Genomic DNA, 20290 nt, shown 5'->3' on the forward strand with positions numbered 1-20290 from the left:
TTCAGTCACGTGGGGGGGGGGGGGGGCAGGGCCGCCTCCCTGCCCGAGTGGCTCTCTAGCTGCAGACCTGGGGGGAGTGGATGCAGTGCTTGGGGGCTTCCTGCAGGCCTGTGTGCTCATGGCCTTGAAGAGCGGGCTGGCAGGGGGAATCAGAGCAGCTGGGGAGTGGGTGTCCTAGGGGCCAGTGACAGGGGCCAGCATGCAGAGAGCGAGCAGCTCTGGCACACGCAAATCATGGATGGGTCCCACTTATGGGGGTCCCCAGAGTTGTCATCAAGGAAACAGGCGATGCAACTTCAGCTCTGGGTGCGGTTTGAAGTGGGTTCCTGTTGTTGGAGGACAGGCTTCTGGGAGGCAGAGCTGCTTGGCCCAGCTGCAGGTGAAGGTCACGGTCTGCTGCAGACCTGCGTGGGGTCTGGGAACTGGTTGCGTAGAGTAGAAGCAGAACCTGAGAGGAATGTCCAAGGCAGGAGCCCTGCATCATGGTGGGAACATGAGCCCCCAGGGTCTCCGTGGGGGCACTGGCTCCTTGTCTGATTGGCATCAAAGTAGACCCAAGGGGACTTCCCTGGTGGTCCAGTGGCTGGGACTCCCTGCTCCCAATGCAGGGGCCCCGGGTTCAATCCCTGGTCAGGGAACTAGATCCCACATGCTGCAACTAAAAAGATCCCTTGTGCCGCAACTAAGACCCAAAAAAGTAGACCCAAGAAGCAAGATGCAATCCATTGCCTCAACCAAGCCACAGAATCCTTCTGAATCCCTCATCTGGGCCGGTGACTTAATTCTGGGCCTGTTAAGACCAGGGTTCACATTCCTCCCATCTTCCTCATGGCCAATCATGAGGATGAACCAGCCAGGGCCAGCGATAAAATAAGTGCTTAATACATTTGAGATCAAATCCCGGCTTCACCACTCACTAGCTGTGTAGCCTGGGACAGGCTATTCATCTGTGCCTTCATTTCCTCATCTGTAGAATGCAGACAATAGTAAAATGCACCTCACAGCACTGTTGGGGATTAAATCACTTTTGAACAGTGCCTGACCCTTTAATAAGCACAATTACCATTTACTATGATATTAAATATTATTCTTAATAATTTATTCGTGTATTTATTCACTTATTCATTCAACGAGTGTCAGATACTGTTCAGGCCCTGGGAATACAGCAGTGAAAAAGAGACAACAAGCCCTGGGGTGGGTAGAACGAGGGCCCCCCACAGACAGCCATGTCCTAATCCCCAGAACCGGTAAACATGTTATGTTACCTGGCAAGGGGAATGAAGGTTGCTCATCAGCTGACCAGAAGATAGGGAGGTATCTTGGATCACCCGGGTGGCCCTACATAATCATGAGGGTCCCTGAAAGAAGAAGAGGGGGACAGGAGAGGCAGAGGCAGGGAGGACATGCGTTGAAGCAGAGGTCGAAGTGGAGGATGGAAGAGGGCCACGGGCCAACGAGTGTGGGCCACCTCTAAAAGCTGGAAAAGGCAAGGAAACGGATTCTCCCCTGGAGCCCCCAGAAAAGAGTCAAATTCTGCCCATGTTAGCCCAGTGAGCCTTCTGACCTCTAGAACTGCAGGATAATAAGTCTGTGTGGTTTTAAGTCGCTAGGTTTGTGGGAATTTTTTGTTGCAGCAATAGGACTAACACAAACCATCCGTCCTGGGGCTTACATTCTTATAGGGGGAGAGAGACAATAGGAAATAAATACGTGGTGTGTGGGGACAGGCATTTCCTCTCCTTGGGGGTGGGGTGGTGTGGGGTGGGGGTGGTGTGGGGGTGGGGGTGGGGTCGGGCGGTGGCCGTGAGCCAGGCTTCTGAGCACAGGCTAGCGGAGGGAGCAGGGGGCAGGACAGGCTGGACGGGGCATGTCAGCCTGCACCCCACCCCCATCCATCCCAGCCAGAAGGGGCAGGGCGGCTCTGGCCCGGTGCTTCTAGGCTCTGGTCCTGGGCTGCGGAGGGGGCTCGCGTGCACTGTCGGGTCCAGCACTGGTGGGGCCTGCTGCCAGGAGCCCGGAGCCATTAGCGTGTTCTTCAGATGCCTGCTGGTGGGGAGATGAGGACATGTGATTTGTCAAAGTGAGTCAGGAGTGAAAGCCAAGGCCAGGTGGCCGCCTCTGTAAGAATCTCTCTGGATTTCTGTAATTACAAGCTCTTGATTGCGCATAAAGAGCACCAAGGAGCCCCTCACTAGGAGGCCGCGAAACACCACTTGGGCTTGGCTTCCCTCTTGCCCGGCTGCTCACCCAAGCCTTCTTCTTTCATCTCCAAGACCTTTAATTGGCAGCCTGAGCCCAGAGAATTACCTCCGGAGATGGCTGAGGCCTGGGTTGGATTCTGCCTCCTCAGCCCTTCCCTGCTCAAGTCCCTGAAGTCCCTGCTGCATCCTTGAGCTTACGCTGAGCAGGGCCGGGAGGTCCTGAGGAGTCCGGCCCCCCACCAGGTGGGGTACGGCTCATAGACCTTGAACGCATGGTGCCTTGCGGCCTATGTTCGGGAATTCAGGCTGTGCACTGCTCAAGGGCACCGTATCTAAGAGGCATCACCCACATGGTGGATGCACACTAATTTATGTGGGAGCACACTGATGGCACAGAGACTCTATGTCTCCAGATAGGTAGCAGGGGGGGACCACCTTTGACCTGAAGTCACAGTGGCACTTGGGCCGTGCACAGACTCTCAACACAGTCTTGTGGGTTCTGTGCCACGTGCACTGCAGCTGCCTGTGCAGTCTTACCACCTGATGCCCCTTCATGCCTGATTCTTAGGCCCCTGAGCCTTTGAACCTGACGCTGTTGCCTCACCTGGGGTGGGGGTGGGGGGGCAGAGAAGGTCGGAGTGGAAGAGGGGCACTCAGAGTGCGTGTGCTGCTGGCCCTGAGTGTGCCCCCGTGGTGTGTGTGTACGTGGAGCTAGGGGTGCTACCCACCAGGCAGAGCCCTTCACGTCACGCAGAAATATACTAATTCCATCTTTCGTTTTTATCCTGAAGAAGGGACATCTCTTCCTACTTTGCCCGCAGGTGCCACCTGGGTCTGCCAGGCCCTTCCCCAGCTCACGGGGACACAGCCTTTAGCGCCACCACCCACGTGGTGAAGACTCACCCTCCGTGCCCCTGGGTAAAATGTCAGGTCTCTAGTAGCTACAGCTCTGCTCCCAGGATCAGCCTTGATCTGGACCCTGACTCATACTCATCTTAGTCTCTTAACCTTGGGGCTAGACCCAGACCCGTGGCCCTGCCTGGTGTCCACTGTGTCCGAGCCCCTTGCCTGCAGCCTACCTGCCCTTCAGAGTGCTCAACTAGGGGCAAAGGCAGTGTCTGCCCAGCCACGGCAAGCAGAGAATTGAGTTGAGAAAACACTTCTGAAACCAGACCTTAGGGAAGGGGTGGGGTACAACTGGAGAGCACTTGCAATATGGCATCCTTTGACACTGTGGTCCCACTCCAGGAAATTTGTGCTTAAGAGAAAATCAAGGATGTGTGCACAGATTTTGCCAGAAAGATGTGAGTTGAAGCATTGTTTGTTCTAGCAATAGCTGGAAATAAACCAAATGAACATCACGGAAGGAGTGACAGATCACAGGCAGCCCTCTGCTTTCACACACAGTGAGTGTTCCCAGAAATTTATCCAAATGTCAAATATTTGAAAGTTGGACACCTGCTTATTTTTAAAAACTAACAATAGCTTTTACAGTTATGAGAGATGTTTGTATTCCCCACTGGCCCCCAAGTTAAAAACATTATCAAATCACTAAACATGCCTAACCCTTTAGACACAATCTTTAATCATATGTGTCTTAGTTTGGGTTTCCCCGAAAATAACATGAGACAAAAATTGAATGCAGTGCAGGTAGATTATTTGGGAAGTGACCCCAGGAAATGCTGATTTGGGGTGGGGGGGTAGGGAAATGAAAAAGGGAAGGAGAGAAAGCTGAGAAAGGGTGATTCTTCCAGCAAGTTACCACTATGGGCAACTGGAACTTACCTCCACCAGGGGCTCTGGGAAACCATGCAGAACATTCCTCTCCCCAGTGGTGGGGGAGTGGGGTATTTATCCACCACCACCCATCAGTCATTGGCTGCAGCTGCTCCTGAGGGTGTGGGCTTCCTAGCACCAGCCAGAGAAAGTCCTGTGGCAGAGTCCCAGGGGCTGGGATGGGAAGCCATGTTGGAGGGCCCAGAAATGGGAAATGCTAAGGGGAGTCTATTACAGTATGTGTCTAGATTCTCTATGTTTTTCTTTAATCTGTTCTTTTCTTTAACAATTCAACCTACAAGTGGCAAAGAAATTCAGAGGATATTCATTTGAGAATGAAGATTTCCTGCTTGATTTCCCATCTTTGTCACAGTTTAATAATTACTAGCATCAACATTTCTACGTTTCTATTTCCCACTGGTTTTTATAAAATACTAAGTCCCAAGTGCAACCTCCAATTAAGTACATAAAGAATAACAACAATAGTTAACACATATAAACACATACTGTGGGCTAGATTTACTTAATCCTTGCAGCAATGCTATGGGGTAGATATTATTACCGTTATTGTTGCTTTACAGATAAAGAAATGGGGGCTCAGGGAAGTTAAGTAATTTGCTCAAGGACATTATGGGCAAAGCCTGGCAATCTTGCTCCGGAGTGCATGCTCTGTCTGTGTGACTGCTAGAAATGGTCCCCCAGCTGATTGATGAAAGCCTGAGTGTGGCACATGACAGGGAGTTGAGGGGTGTCAGTATTAATGTATATAAATGTAGATTTTTCAAACTTGGATATATCAACACCATCATGGCACAAAACAGCTGATGGCTGTAGCAGGTCCAAATTTAATCTGTTAACTCGGTTGAGCTTGAAACATTGTTTCATCATTTCCACAGCCTGAAATGAGTATTATTTTAAGACACATTGCACCAAATGAGGGAAATTCATCTCAGTCAGCTGGGGGGCTGCCTTGACCCTTTCCCAAGGGATGAGGAGGTGTTTAGTGTCAGACATTAGGGTGGGGGGTTGCTTTGCCGTTTGTTAGTGGGCCCCTTGTGCACACCATCTCCACCATCCTGCCCCAGAATCCTCCTTGCGGTGGGGATGGCTCTGTAGCAGTACTCCCATGCCCTTCAAAGTCAGGAGCATCACTGCCACTGTTCCAGCCACTCTTGAAGACCAGTTTCCCTCTACTTTCTGAGATCAATGCCTGCATCTATGTGAGACCACTGTCATGCCCCCCCAAAAACGCCCCACGCGCTCCCACCTCCCCTGCCCCGCTCCATATGCAGGGACTCTGCCTGGAAGAGGGAGGGGAGGGAGGGGGGACTAGTGCAGTAGCCCCTCCTTAGGAAACCAACAGCAGCTCAGCTCTTGTCCTAGCCCCTTTATTTCTCCTTTTCTCCCATCGAGGAAATCTTTCTTTCTTTCTTCCTCCCTCCCTCCCTCCCTCCCTTCCTTCCTTCCTCCCCTCCTACCTTCCTTTTTTTCTTTCGAGACTAAGAACCACAGCTCTGCCTAGTGACTGTATACCTCCAAATCCAGTGTATTATACAAGAGAAAGATTCCTTTCTCTTCCCACTGTTCCGGTTATCTATTGCTGCATGACGAACCACTTCCAAAACAGCCATATAAAACATACATTTTCTTTTGGTCTAGGGTTGCCAGATAAAGTACTACAGATATTTTACCTGTAAGTACTGTACTTATTTAAAGTTAAAAACATTAAAATTTATCTTTAAATACTACATGGATAAAAATTTCATCCCAGTTAAATTTGAATTTTAGATCAGCAATATATAATTTTTTAGTCTAAGTATGTCCCATGCATATTTGAGACAGACTAAAAAACTACTCATTGTTGATCTGAAATTCAAATTTAATGGAAAGTCTTACATTTTTGTGGGGTTTTTTGTTTTTGTTTTTGCTCTTGTTTGAAATCGGGCAACGCCATCTTGGTCACAGTTTTGTGGGTCAGGAAATTGGGTGGGGTTTGGAGCGGTTGAAGGGTGCCCTGCCATGGTGGTTCTTCATGCATATGTCTGGTGCCTGGGTACTGTATGGCCTCACACTCTTCCTTCAGGTGAAGTCTCATCCTCCAGGGCTTTTCCATGCAATTAAGGACTCTCACAGAAGGACAGGCTCGGGTAGTCAGACTTCCTACACGGAGGCTCTGAGACCTGGCTCTGAGAACAGGAAATGAAAGCAGCCAGTCTCCTAAATCTTGGGCCTGTCAGTCGGTGCACTATCCTTTCCTCCTTATTCTATTGGTCAAGCAGTCACAAAACCCACCTGGCTTCCACAGCAGGGGACAAAGACCTCACATCTTAAGGGGAGCAGTGGCAAAGAATTTGCAGTCATCTTTAACCTATTGCACCCACTGAGAAGGAATAGATTTTCGGCCACTCCAAAGCTTGACTACTGTGTGTGTTTCTCTCTTTCAGCATCCGTTTCCTAAGGCAATGAGAACAGCTCATTTCAGCTTCTGTCTGGTTGGGAGAAGGGTCCTAGGAAAAGAGGATATTCAGAAGGCTAGGGGAATTTCAGTTAGTGTTTCAATGTATGATTCCTCAACAAAACAAGATCATAGGGTTGTAACAACAACAACAAAAAATCATAGGGTTGAATAATATATAACAATTCAGAAAGATATGAATAAAATATTAAGTGTTAAAATCAGGTGACAAAAATGTGTTTACAGTATAAAGTTTTTAAAAAGTGTTACAATATAAATGTTGGAGAGCTATATGCAAAAATACTAGCAGTAGTTTATCTGTAAAAGATGTGATTCTGGCACATTTTATCCTTTCTGCTTGTACATGTTTTTGATATTTTATAAAATGAATATGTGTCACTTTTTTTTTTTTTTTTTTTTTAATGCGGTACGCGGGCCTCTCACTGTTGTGGCTTTTCCCATTGCAGAGCACAGGCTCCGGACGCGCAGGCTCAGCGGCCATGGCTCACGGGCCCAGCCGCTCCGCGGCATATGGGATCTTCCCGGACAGGGGCACGAACCCCTGTCCCCTGCATCGGCAGGCGGACTCTCAACCACTAGCGCCACCAGGGAAGCCCTATGTGTCACTTTTAATTTAGAAAAAAAGAGGTTATCATAAAATAAAACAACAATGAATCCACCGTCCTCCTAATTATTAACCAGTTCATTCTTTGTACAAATTCTACTGGGTATCTAGCATGTACCAGTTTCTATTCTAGGCACTGGGGATTCTGCCATGAACAAGCCAGACAAGGTCTTCTCCAGAGGCTCTGGGGAGAGCAGGCCCTGCTAACACTTTGATTTTGGACTTCTAGCCTCCAGAACTTGAGAGAATTTTCTGTTTTTTTTTTTCAGTCACCCAGGTTGTGATAATTTGTTGCAGCAGCCCTGGGGAACTAACACAAGCCTGTTATTCCTTACATCTTACTAACCAATGATATAGATTTCCATTTGGAAGTAGGTAATCTAATTGTCCCCACTTTACAGATGGGGAAACTGAGATTCTGTGAAGATCAAAAGTTTGTCCCAGACCCCACAGAGCATGGCTTCCACAGAAGGGCCAGGGCTCAAACCCTGGTTTCTCGTCCCCAGTGTTTAGGCTGTCTCCATGATGCCACAGCTTGTAGACTTGGGTTTCCAGCAGTTTCTATTAAGTCTCATGCAACTGTTTCTAAGGTCATCACTCCCTGTCCTGCCTATCACCCTGCAGTGACAAAGAAACCAGCCCTGGGGGACTCTCCATGACAGGAGTACCTCCTCCTCTTGGCTAATGAGGAGGAAATTGTTCTTGCATCAGACCCTGCCCTGTTCCTGCATCTCTAACTGGCTGCTGAGTCCACGCTGGGATGAATGGGACTCAGACAGCTGTTCCAGGTGTGCTCACTGCCATTTATCAGCAGCTGCTGATAAGCCCTCTACATAATTTTGTTTAGGCCAGGGTGTACCCCTCACTCAAGAAACCTCAGCCTCTCCTTTGACAGGCAAGGAGCGACTGCCGTTGTTTTCTTTTCTTTAAACAACTTTTTCTCCAGATTTTAAAATAAATACACGCTTTTTGAAAAAAAAAAAAACAGAAAAGATAATGAAGGACAGAAGAAAATAGAAGTGACTTATAGGCACCAGCAGTTCCTATTTATAAATGTGCAGAAGGAAAAAAAACTATATTCAGATATGCATCTGGTTATGCTGCACATATAGACGCATTCACAGAACAAATTCAACTATGTTTAAAAATGAACATTTTTCCATAGACTCTTTTTGCTTTTGGAGAAATCTGGCCATAAGAAACATTTTTGTACTCTATCCTAAGCATTTCCCCAAGGTTGTTAAAAATTCTTTGTAAATACCATTTTTAATGGCTGCACACTATTCTATCAAGTAGATCACCACTTACTAATCATTTATTATCTATTACTAAGCACTCAGATTTTTTTCTAGTTTTTCATTAACTTAAAAAAAACACTGTTGATTGGGATTGACATATATACACTAATATGTATAAAATAGGTAACTAATAAGAACCTGCTGTATAAAAAATAAATAAAATAAAATTTAAAACAAAAACCACTGTTACGGACATACTTGACATAAGACTGTGTACCTTTCAGATTATGCTCTTGGCCTGAAATTATTGGGTTTAAGGCTATAAACATAACATTTTTACAGCTTTATTGAGGTACAATTTAGAAAACATAAAACTCACCCATTGTAAGTGAATAATTCAATGCTTTTTAACAAAGTTATACAGTCATGCAATCACCTCCGCAATCCAGTTTTAGAGCATACTTGTCACCATAAAACATTTCCTCAAGTTCTTTTACTGTCAAACTCACTCCCACTCCAGCCCCAAACAATCACTGATCTACTTGATATATAGATTTGCCCTTTCTGGACATTTTATATAAACAGAATCATACAATATGTACTCTTTTTCTACATGACTGCTTTTACTTAGCATACTGTTTTTGTGATCCAGTGATATAGCATGAATTAGGACTTTCTTCCTTTTTATTGCTGAGTAGTATCTCATTGTATGGATATACCACATTTTGTTCATCTAGTTATCTGTTGGTGGAAATGTGGATTGTTTCCAGTTTTCACCTATTAAGAATAACATAGCTATGAATATTTACCTACAAGTCTCTGTGTGGACATGTTTTTACCCATTTCTCTTGAGTTGATACCTAGGAGTGGGTCATATGGTAAGTTTTTATTAAATTTTTGTAAGAAATCACCAAACTATTTTCCAAAGTAGCTGCATCATTTTACCTTCTCACTAGCAATGTATCAAGGTTACACTTGTTTCACATCCTCACCAACACTTATCATTTTGATTATTGCCATTCTGATAGGTATGCATTTGTATCTCTTTGTGGCTTGAATTCACATTTTCTTAATGACTAATGATGTTGAGCATGGTTTCATGTGCTTCTTAGCGATTTGTATATCTTCTTTGGAGAAATGTCTATTTGAATCTTTTGCTCATTTTTTAATTGAGTTGTTTGCCTTTTGTTGTTCTTTATACGTTCTGGAAACAAATCCTTTATCGGATATATAATTTACAAATCTTTTCTCCCAATCTTTGGCTTGTCTATCATATTTTTATTATTTTTTTATTTTTATTTTTTTAAATATCACAAACGAGGTCTTTTATTTGTCACCATTAAAAGTCTGATTTTTAAACAGATTCTTGGACTGGTGGCTCATATCCATCAGCTCGTTCAACTTTAGCACCTGTCTCATCCCCAGTAGCTTTTCCAGAACTACTACCTTCACCTTGTAGCTCCATGAGTTTTCCCAATTCAAACTTGGGTTTCTTCAGCATTCTTACTTTTCTAACAGAGACATCATGGAGTGGATAAATAGGTTGGCAGGCCTTTTCTATGTCTTTTCCAATGCTGTCTGGAATCAATTTACTGACCACCTCTTTCAAGTCATTTGTCTTCACCTCTCAGGTCATGATTTCCATCATCTTCTTGTGGATCTGGCGGACCCGCTGGTGCTGGGCATAAGAGGTCTTCCAAATCTGATTGTTGAGTTTTTTAGTAAAACCCACACAGAAGAGACGAAGCAAATAACCATCGGTAGTCTTGACATCAACGTGAGCTTCAGTCATGGTCTGCCATTTTCTGACCATGGAGCACATTTTGTCACGGGTAAGATCCATGCCATGGAAATTAGTCAGGCAGTTTTTGCCCTGAACATCCTCGGTAATAAGCTTGAATTTTCTAAATGCAACTTTATCATTGTGCAGATCAGCAAGGCTCACTTCAAACACACGACCCTTGAGGCCATCAGATGCGATTTTGGTTCCTTGAGTTCTCGTGACTAGTGTTTTCCCAATATTTCTTATATTGAACATAGCTGGTGCTTTCACATCATACCAATCTTTCTTAGAAAATGGGTCAACCACGTTCTTCTTGGCTCCCTTTTTACCGCCTTTCGTAAGGCGCTTCTTTCCGACCGCCATGGCGCTGCTCCGAGAGCCAAAAGGTTATCATATTTTTAAATGATGTTTGTTGAAGAGCAAAAGTTTTTAATTTTGATAAAGTCCAATTTATTTTTTTGGATGACCCTTTTTTGTGACTTGTCTAAGAAAGCTTTGCCTTACATAAAGTCGCAAAGATTTTTTTCCCCCAATGTTTTCCTCTAGAAGTTTTACTGAACATAATTTGAAAATGATTTTTGTTTTTCATTTTGAATATAATCCATGGTAATTTTTTTTTTTTTTTTTTGCGGTATGCGGCCTCTCACTGTTGTGGCCTCTCCCGTTGCCAAGCAACAGGCTCCGGGCGCGCAGGCTCAGCGGCCATGGCTCACAGGCCCAGCCTCCCCGCGGCATGTGGGATCTTCCCGGACCGGGGCACGAACCCGCGTGCCCTGCATCAGCAGGCGGGCTCTCAACCACTGCGCCACCAGGGAAGCCCGATCCATGGTAATTTTTAAAAATTAGAAAATATAGATGAACAACGGGAAGAAAATACAGGTCACTCATAATCGCACTACCAGAGTTAAGCCACCATGAATGTTTTGTTGCATATGTGTGTATTGGTTATCTATTGCTTTCTAACAAATTACCCCCAAAACATATTTGTTATCGCAAAGTTTCTGCGGATCAGGAACCTGGGAGCATTTTTCTGGGTGTCTTTGTCTCAGGATCACTCACAAGGCTGCAATCAAGTTGTCAGTGGGACAGCAGTCATTTCAAGGCTCGATAGGGAGAGAACGCGTCTCTGAACTCACTTACGTGGCTGTCGGCAGCCCTCAGGTCCTCGCTGGCTGTTGGTTGGGGACATCGACTCCTTGCCACATGGGTCTCCCCATAGGCAACTCGCAACATGGCAGCTAGCTTCCCTGAGAGGAAGAGAAGGAGGTAGGGCGCCCATCAGAAGCCATAGTCCTTTTGTAACCAAGTCTTGGAAGTGACATTCCATCATTTTGCTCCCTGTTCTATTCATAGAAGTGAGTCACTAGGTCCAGCCCACTCACAAGGGGAGTGGATTACACAAGTGTATGAGCCCTAGGAGGTGGGGATCACGGGACCATTTTAGAAGGCTGCCACATGTCCTTGTTCGTTTTCTCATGAATTAGGTGGCACATGTTTACCTGTGAAACATACAGATGCAGGGGCCCCTTTCTAGATTCTAGATTCTAGATTCTACTGGGTCAGAATCTCCATGGGAAATGCCTCTTTCTGTAAGCTTAGCTTTTAAAAACTCTACAGGTCACTGTAATAGGAGCCAGGGTTGAGAGAGTCACTGGCCAATATAAATGTAAGTGGATGTTTCCCCACATGGATTACAACTGTGCATATTGCTTAGAAGTGTGTTTTCCCCCTCAAATAGGCTTGAAGATAAATGTGCCTCAGTACCCAATGTGGGGCTGCCATATCCTCTGCTTCCCAGGAGCTGTGTCCAAGGGGCCATGCCTAGCAGTCATGACCTTCACTTCTAGGGGCTTCAGGGGAGCTAAGGGGGTGGCAGAGGCTGCCTGCCTCAGTGTTTGGCTCCAGAGAAGCTCTGACATCAATTCATCAGTCCAGAGGATACTTTTAGATGCTAGTCTGCTGGTGGGAGGACTTTATGAGAACAGGAATCCCTGGCTGTGAAATTACTGGCATTTCATGATGTGAGAGAAGATTTACAAGCTGCGTGCTGTGCTGTGCTATAAAACCAAGCCCAGCAGTTATGCAATCAAGCCTATAAGGCAGGCAAAACGCAAGGAGATGGCAGCTGGAAATAAAGGAAGCCACCACCCCACTGTGCCTGGGACCCCCTGGCCCTGACCATGCATGCACGGGGGGCTCAGGTCAAGGTTCCTTCAGCCATATCCACCTTCTGGGGAGGCTCACCTGGTAGTCACTAGGGAACAAATGTGCAAGTAGTATTTTGTGAGATCATGGACTCAGAATGGAAGGGGTTTCAAAGGTCCCTAGGGACCTGATGTTCTCTTAACACCTTCCTTGCTAAGAGACCATTCTGCTTCTGCTTGATATTCACCCCTATGACCCAATCCAAAGGAGACACCCAGAATGTACTTTCCCATGATTCTATTTAATTTTTTTTATAATTAAAAAATTTTTTTTGTCTTCCCCACTAAAATGCAAGCTTCCTGGCAGCAGGAACCTTGCCTGTCTCGTGCTCAGAGTATTGCTGGACCACAATACATATATGTTGACAGAGTAAATGAAAGAATGGATATTTGGATACTTCCAGGGGTGGGGAGCTCACCATCTTACAGGCCAGCCTGTCCTATGTCTGGATGGCTCTTGGCTCTTCCTCAGGTGGCTGCCATCCACCTCCATGTGGCCTTCCTTCATTGTCCTCATATGTAGGGCCCCCTCTGAACAAGCCCCCTCCTCTTCCCCATTGCAGCCATCCAGAGATTTGAAAACAGTGGCCACCTGCATGCTTTTCAAGATGAATGTCACCATTTCTTTCGGCTGTCTCTCATGTATCAGTGCCATCCTAGCCATCCTCCTCCAAAGGGCTCTAATGGGTCACTGTCCCTCAATAAGTTAGGTTAACTCTTTTGAGACCCTTAGTAAATCTTGGCAGTTTGCAGATTTTGAGACCCTTCTCCCCCAACAAACATTTAGATCATTTCTTTTTTTTTTTTTTTTTTTTTTTTTTTTTGCGATACGCGGGCCTCTCACTGTCGTGGCCTCTCCCGTTGCGGAGCACAGGCTCCGGACGCACAGGTTCAGCGGCCATGGTTCACGGGCCCAGCCACTCCGCGGCATGTGGATCTTCCTGGACCGGGGCACGAACCCATGTCCCCTGCATTGGCAGGCAGACTCTCAACCACTGCGCCACCAGGGAAGCCCTTCCTTACTTTCTTTTTTAAAATTTTATTTATTTATTTATTTATTTGGCTGCATGGGGTCTTTGTTGCTGCGTGCGGGCTTTCTCTAGTCGTGGAGAGCAGGGGCTACTTTTCGTTGTGGTGCGTGGGCTTCTCATTGCGGTGGCTTCTCTTGTTGTGGAGCATGGGCTCTAGGCACACGGGCTTCAGTAGTTGTGGCACGTGGGCTCAGTAGTTGTGGCGCACAGGCTTAGTTGCTCCGCAGCATGTGGGATCTTCCCGGACCAGGGATCGAACCCGTGTCCCCTGCCACTGTGCCACCAGGGAAGTCCCTTTTCTTACTTTCTGAGATTTGGTTTCCTCAGTAGGAAGATAAGGGTGACAACTGTATAAACTTCTCATCTGGGTTAACATATCTAAAGCTTTTGGCACAGTGCCTGGCACCTAATAATATCCTAAATTCTCCCAAGAGACCAGAGAGCAGGTCTGTTGTTTCTAATGATTGTATCCACAGTGCCTGGCACAGTGCCTGGCATGTGGATGACTCTGAGGGAATTGTGCCAGATTGGGGATTGCCTGTCAGTGTGTCAGCTAGATATTGCTGTATAACAAACTACCCCAAAACTTAGTCACTTAAAACAGCAGCCATTTTATTTGCTTGTGGTTCTGTGAATCAGCAATTCAGGCTGGATTCAGCTCAGTGGATCTTCTGCTGCTCTCACCTGGGGTCACTCATGTGGCTGCAGTTACGGGCAGTTGACTAATGTTGAATGATCCAAGATCCATCACACACATCTCATACATCTGACAGGTAGTACTGGCTGTCAGCTGGAGTGCCACAGTTCTTCTCCATGTGGCCTTACAAGCAGGCTAGCACAGGCCCATTTGCATCATGGTCCCAGGGTTCCAACTGCAGCCAAAAGATAAGCCCTAATTCACAAGTGCTTCTGAAGCCTCTGCTTGTGTCCCATTTACCAATTTCCCATTGGCTAGGGCAGCTCACACGGCCAAGCCTGGATTTAAGGGATGGAGAAATAAATCCCACCTGTTGATGGGAGGGGCAGCAAAGTTGCATTGCAAACTACAGGATACGAGGGATTATTGCAGCTATCTTTGCAAATCATGCACCACAGTTAATACTGAGAGGTTGGGAGGGGGCTGGAGGCTCATTGCATGAGGGAGGTGGCAGGGAGGAGTGCTGAGCACATGTGACAGTCAATCCACAACGGCCACATGTGGAGGACACTGGTGTCAGTGAGGAGGCTTTACTTCACCTTCTGCCTTAAACCACAGGGAATCGTATCATCGCATCTGGCAGAACTGCAGAGGCTGGGCTCGCTCTAGCTTGGCTGAAGGAGCAACGCAACAAGGTCACCTGCCCCAGATCCTTACCATCCGACCTCTGCCCTCCTCCGTGAGGGCTTTGCCCTTTAGGCTTACAGTATGATGACTGCGGCAATTCCCAGAGTCACAGCCAGGCACCTGTAGAGGGAAAAGAAGAAACTGTTCTCAGACTCTAGCCCAGCAGTCTTCCCCTTATATAGCTCTTTGGCCATAACTGGGCCAAGAGGGTGGGATTACCATGGTTGCTCATATTAGTTTCCTGGGGCTGCCATAGTAAAATACCATATGTTGGATGGCTTAAAGCCACAGAAATGTATTGTCTCACAGTTCTGGAGACTAGAAGTCCTAGATCGATGTGTTGGCAGTGCCATGCTCCCTCTGAAACCCGAATGAAAATCTTGGCTTGCCTCTTCCTAGCTTTTGGTGGTTTGCCCCAAATCCTTGACATTCCTTGGCCCGTAGATGCGTCACTCCAATCCTCCGTCTTCACATGGCCTTCTCCCTGTGTCTTCACATCATCTTCCCTCTGTGCATGTGTGTGCCTGTGTCCAAATTTCCCCTTTTGATAAGAACACCCCAGTCATATTGGATTAAGGCGCACCTTAATGACCTTATTTTAACTTGATTACCTCTGTTAAGAGCCTATTTCCCAGAGGTTACATTCTGAGGTGGTAGGGGTTAGGACTACAACTCATAATGTTGGCTTCAAAGACTAATTATCTGAAGTGGAATTGATGTTGGGAGTGAACCACAATGACCCCTACAGCCCTCGAATGACTGAATGAGTGAATGAATGAACATAGTACTTGGAGGCTCACATGGAGTCAGGTAATAGTTTCCTGGTGAGGTTTGTAGGGTAAGTTTAGCCCTAGAACTCATTGAGGATATTTGGGCCCTTGTGCCTTCTGCTCATGACAGATTGTTGATCACAGTTATGATTTATCTCTGGCTGCATCTTTAGTCAGGAATACAACCCCTCAAGGAGAACCAATGCTGTTCCTCTGAGAAATTCTGACAAATCACATTATGACATGGTTTCCAGGAATGCATCATGGTGGAAAAAGTCCAGCCTACTTACACGCATGCTCAGTGAATACCCATGAGCACCCGCCTTGTACACACAGACTGGCATCACCAGGGCAGTGCAGGACAGCAGCCGACTGCCTAGCAACACCACCTCCCTTGCTCCCACCTTCCATTACCCCTCTCCTGTGTTGGGGGCGGCCTTCTGGAGCTCTCTCCCCTCCTAGGCAGCTGCCCATGGGCAGGACGACTGGATGTCACTGTGTTGGGGGTGGAGGGGACTCTGGATACCCTACTCACAAAACTTAACCAAAGTTGCCTTGTTGTTTTAGAATATATTAGGTCTACCCAATCCCAAACATATCACACACTTCTTAGAAGCCAAACTTAAAATCTGCACCCACCATTGAAAAGCCCTGAGTAATACATAATGCCAGATTAGGGGCTGCCATCCTGTGGAGGAGACACTACACCACTTACCTCGCTCTTCTGAGGTGGTGGGACTAGGTGGAGCTGGGGTTTCAGAGTGCCCCTGGGAGCGTCCAGGGTTAAAAATAAAAATCTCCCTCGCATAGTCTAGTAACTATGAATTCATCAGAGCAGATCCTTTAAAAATGTGCATCTACCTCCTCAGAGAGCTGGCAGTCAGCCACTTTTTATTGTAATTGTTTTTCCCATTAAAAAGGACTGGGAGGGCTTCCCTGGTGGCGCAGTGGTTGAGAGTCCGCCTGCCGATGCTGGGGACGCGGGTTCGCGCCCCGGGCCGGGAAGATCCCACGTGCCGCGGAGCGGCTGGGCCCGTGAGCCATGGCCGCTGAGCCTGCGCGTCTGGAGCCTGTGCTCCGCAACGGGAGAGGCCACAACAGTGAGAGGCCCGCGTACCGCAAAAAAAAAAAAAAAAAAGGACTGGGTTTTGACCAATGGAAAGGGGAGAGCAGTGAAGTCAGGGAAATCAGTTTGCAGCCTGGACACTTTGAGAAGGTCAGACCCCTGTGAAAGTAGGTGTTTGGGGCCTTCTAAGTGGTAGAGAAAAAGGGTACAGAATGGACAAAGAAGGATGCCAGAAGCCGTTGTCATTCTGACCAGAGCAGGAAGCAGAGGGGTGCTTCAGCTCACGGTTGCCTTTGCCACTGGAAAAGAATGATTTTCCTCCAGTGACAGCACCTGCCGTTGGACTTGAACCCTGTCCTAGGTAAAGGTGTCACCACCCACCCAAGTACCCAGGCTACTCTAGATGCCCCCCTTGTCCTTATTCAACAAGTCTTGCCTATTACGTATCACTTAACCTTTCCATTCTTCCCCATCTCCGTGACCCATGTTAGTTCAGAGCCCTGTACTCTCTTCCTGTCCCCATCCCCCTGCCTCTGTTCATCCTCCATCCCGCCCAAGATGGTCTTGTGGAGTTGTTCATCTCGTCACACCACTGCTAGGCAGGACATCTTCTGTCTGCCCCTGCAAATCCACTCTATCCCACTCTTGGTCCTGGGGACTAACCTGTATGGACCACAACAATGGCCTCCCTTGGCTTCTAGCTTCTGGTTGGATCTGGCCAATGGGGAGCACCAGCTGGGGGTCAAAGCGGAAGGAGGGTGAGCTTGGGGTCTTTACGCCTCCTCACTGTGGAGTCCCCTCAAAGAAAGGCCACAGCTCCTCTCAAGGTGACCTTCGCGTGACTCTCTCAGTAACTGCTGCTCCCCTCCCCCCTTCCTACCAACAGCCCTCATGTTCCTTGCTTCAAGTATGGCATTATACTTGCCCAAAGCTTAGTAAATAGCCTTTCTGTTTAACACTCCTCAAATTTTCCTCATCTGAGTGTGTCATCTCTTTCTGTTGCATCCCTGAATGATTCAGTTCTCCTCGAAACCACAGAGGTTCCCACAGCCTTTAAAATAAAGTCCAAGTTGATGATCTTGGGATTCAAGGTTCTTCATCACCCCATTTACCTTTCCAGCCTAGTTCTTGTCACCGGCCTTCACTTACTCTAAAATCTAATTATAAGCAGTCATTCGTATTTACCCTCAGATATTGCCCGTCTGAGCATGCTGTCCCTATGCCTGAGTTGTCTCTCTCTCTTTCTCGGCCTGAAGGTCTAGCACAGTGCCTAGTAGAGATTAAACTCTCAGTAATTATACAGCGAATGAATAAATGAGGTTTTTTGTTTTTTTGCGGTACGTGGGCCTCTCACTGTTGTGGCCTCTCCCGTTGCGGAGCCCAGGCTCCGGACGCGCAGGCTCAGCGGCCATGGCTCACGGGCCCAGCCGCTCCGCGGCATGTGGGATCCTCCCAGACCGGGGCACAAACCCGTGTCCCCTGCATCGGCAGGCGGACTCGCAACCACTGCGCCACCAGGGAAGCCCATAAATGAGAATTTTTGAGAACCTCACTTCCAGGCCCAATGTCATGCAAAGGCATATTTATGGGTACATGTGACTCAACTCTTAAGACAACGTATTTCATGCTAATGTAAACCCAGGCACTATACACTCTCCTTCCCTAAATTTTGGGGACAAGTGGCAAGGGGAAAGTGAGGAGGCTTCTAAACACAAACCAGCACAAGGTTGCATAACCCTGATCAAAGCTTGGGAAGAACAATGGCATCTTCCCCAAGCAGGCTGTCTCTGATGATCCCTGGATGAATCACCATGGAAAAAATAGAGCGAAGATGTTCCAGAGAGCCAGACATGTAATCAAGTAGGAAAATCTTTCCCTTCAGGGTGTTCTCATTTAGTAAATATTCCCCTGCTGTGAGCTTTCTTAGGACAGGATGCCCTGGTGAAAGGTAGGGATGGAGCGGGATAGGGGTGGGGGGGAGGAAGAGGGGAGAAGGGTCAGTGTAGCTCAACCCACAGGGGAGGTTTCCTGGAGCCAGGGAGCTGAGTCCATCACCTAGATCCAGGTAGCCGAGTCCATGATCTGGAATGAGGGTATCGAGGCCCATTAAACAGGAGACCAGAGGGCCTGTAATGCTTTGGGTCTCCCCTCATTTAGGTGGGACAGCTAACAGAGCATTCACCAATCCTTCTTACTCTGGGTTTGACTGTTGAAGAAACAATTTTCTGAAAATCGCATAAGGAATTCTGACTTGTGGGTCCCAGTGGGAAGGGGAGGCTAAGGAAAAGGATTTCGCGTTTCCATTTTATACCGTTCTATACAAATAGCGTGCAGAGGTGTTATTTTTGAAAAATGCCAGAGAGGTTATCAGTGGAATTTTGGACCAATTGGTTTTTATACTTTATTTCTGTATTTAAAAATAAATAAATAAATGTTATTGAAAATCAGTGCTGCTACTGTACCTCTAAGATTTCCAAGACAGCCCTGAGTTCAAATATTCTGTCCCTTTGGTCTCACACAACATAGAAATGTCCCAGAAATTCCGATAGCATGTAAGAATCTAAATCTCCTCACCTACCTGAAAGTTGTGCCAAATCTCAAATCACACCTTGGTTCCTAATGTGTAAGATAGAAAATATATTCAAATTTCTCATGTCTAGTAAGAACATTCACTTTTTCTTTCCTCTCTGAGAGTACCCTCCCAGCTGCTCAGACTGGTAATACATTAATTTTTTCAAGACTCTGAGGGTGCACACATGCTTCTATAGGGTTGTGTGAGTCTGCCGATCTCCAAGTTTAAGAATGTTTCCTCAGGCACTAGGAATATTCTGGGGCCACTCACTATACCCAAAAATGGAGGATAATCCCCCAAGTTGTCTCCAGTTATAGATGCAGAGACCTGGCCTCAGCCAGGGCTGCTGGTTTCCATTCCTGTTCCAGAATTTTATCTTTTCTATGGAGCTTCATCTTACCACATCTTAGCAACTACTGTCTCTCTTAAAGCAGAGGCAAGATGTTCCATTGATGACGTGGCTGGAGCTTCTGAATCCAGCTTCTCCTGAAGGCAGACCTCTCATTATATTTGGTTAAAAGCCAATAAATTCCCCTTTTTGTCTAAGAGTATTCAAGTTGGGATTTTTGCCTCAATATAAGGATCCCTGGGACTTCCTTGGTGGTCCAGTGGTTAAGACTCTGCGCCTCCACAGCAGGGGGTATGGGTTCTACCTGGGGACAAGATCCCGCATGCCAGCGAGGCCAAAAGATAAGTAAGTAAATAAAGGCTTGACATAGTGCCTGGTACAATGAAGCATTCAATAAATTAAAAAAAAAAAACTCGTGGGGCATTAAATTAAAAAAAAAAATTCCCTGAATGGCATGCTATGCTGAAGCATGAAGGTAGCATGAAGGTAGCCTAGGTCCGTCCCAGGTCTCTGGGCCTAGTGTGGACCTAATGTCTCCTACTCCCTGCTTGTTCCAGGCTGCCATCGGCCCTCAGATTCCAAATATGACAGTGTCACCCTGCTACCAGCCCTGCTCAAGCCCCTGCCCTGTATAATCTCCCTTGGCTTCCTGTCTGATAGGTGGGGTCCCACTACCCCTTGGAATAACCTTCAGAGGACAACTGCCTTCCATGTCCTGACTAGATTAGTCTGGGAACCACAGTGAAATGAGTCTGAGGTCAGGGGAGTAATGGGCGCAGCTATGGGGAGCTGTCACAGAAGAGGCTGGGACAGTGAGGCAGGGGTTGACGGGCCCCATAAGTGAGACATGGAAAGAAACAAAGGCGCACACATATTGATTTCTCAGTAGAAGTTCT

The 20290-nt window shown here is 47.0% G+C and overlaps 1 pseudogene; it reads right to left on the reverse strand.

Moving 5' to 3' along the window:
* Positions 1–9649: 9649 nt before the first annotated feature.
* Positions 9650–10441, reverse strand: LOC103069076 (40S ribosomal protein S3a pseudogene; annotated as a pseudogene).
* Positions 10442–20290: the final 9849 nt, after the last annotated feature.

The sequence above is a fragment of the Lipotes vexillifer genome, unplaced genomic scaffold, assembly GCF_000442215.2.
Source record: "Lipotes vexillifer unplaced genomic scaffold, Lipotes_vexillifer_v1.1 scaffold6, whole genome shotgun sequence".
Taxonomy (NCBI): Eukaryota; Metazoa; Chordata; class Mammalia; order Artiodactyla; family Lipotidae; genus Lipotes; species Lipotes vexillifer.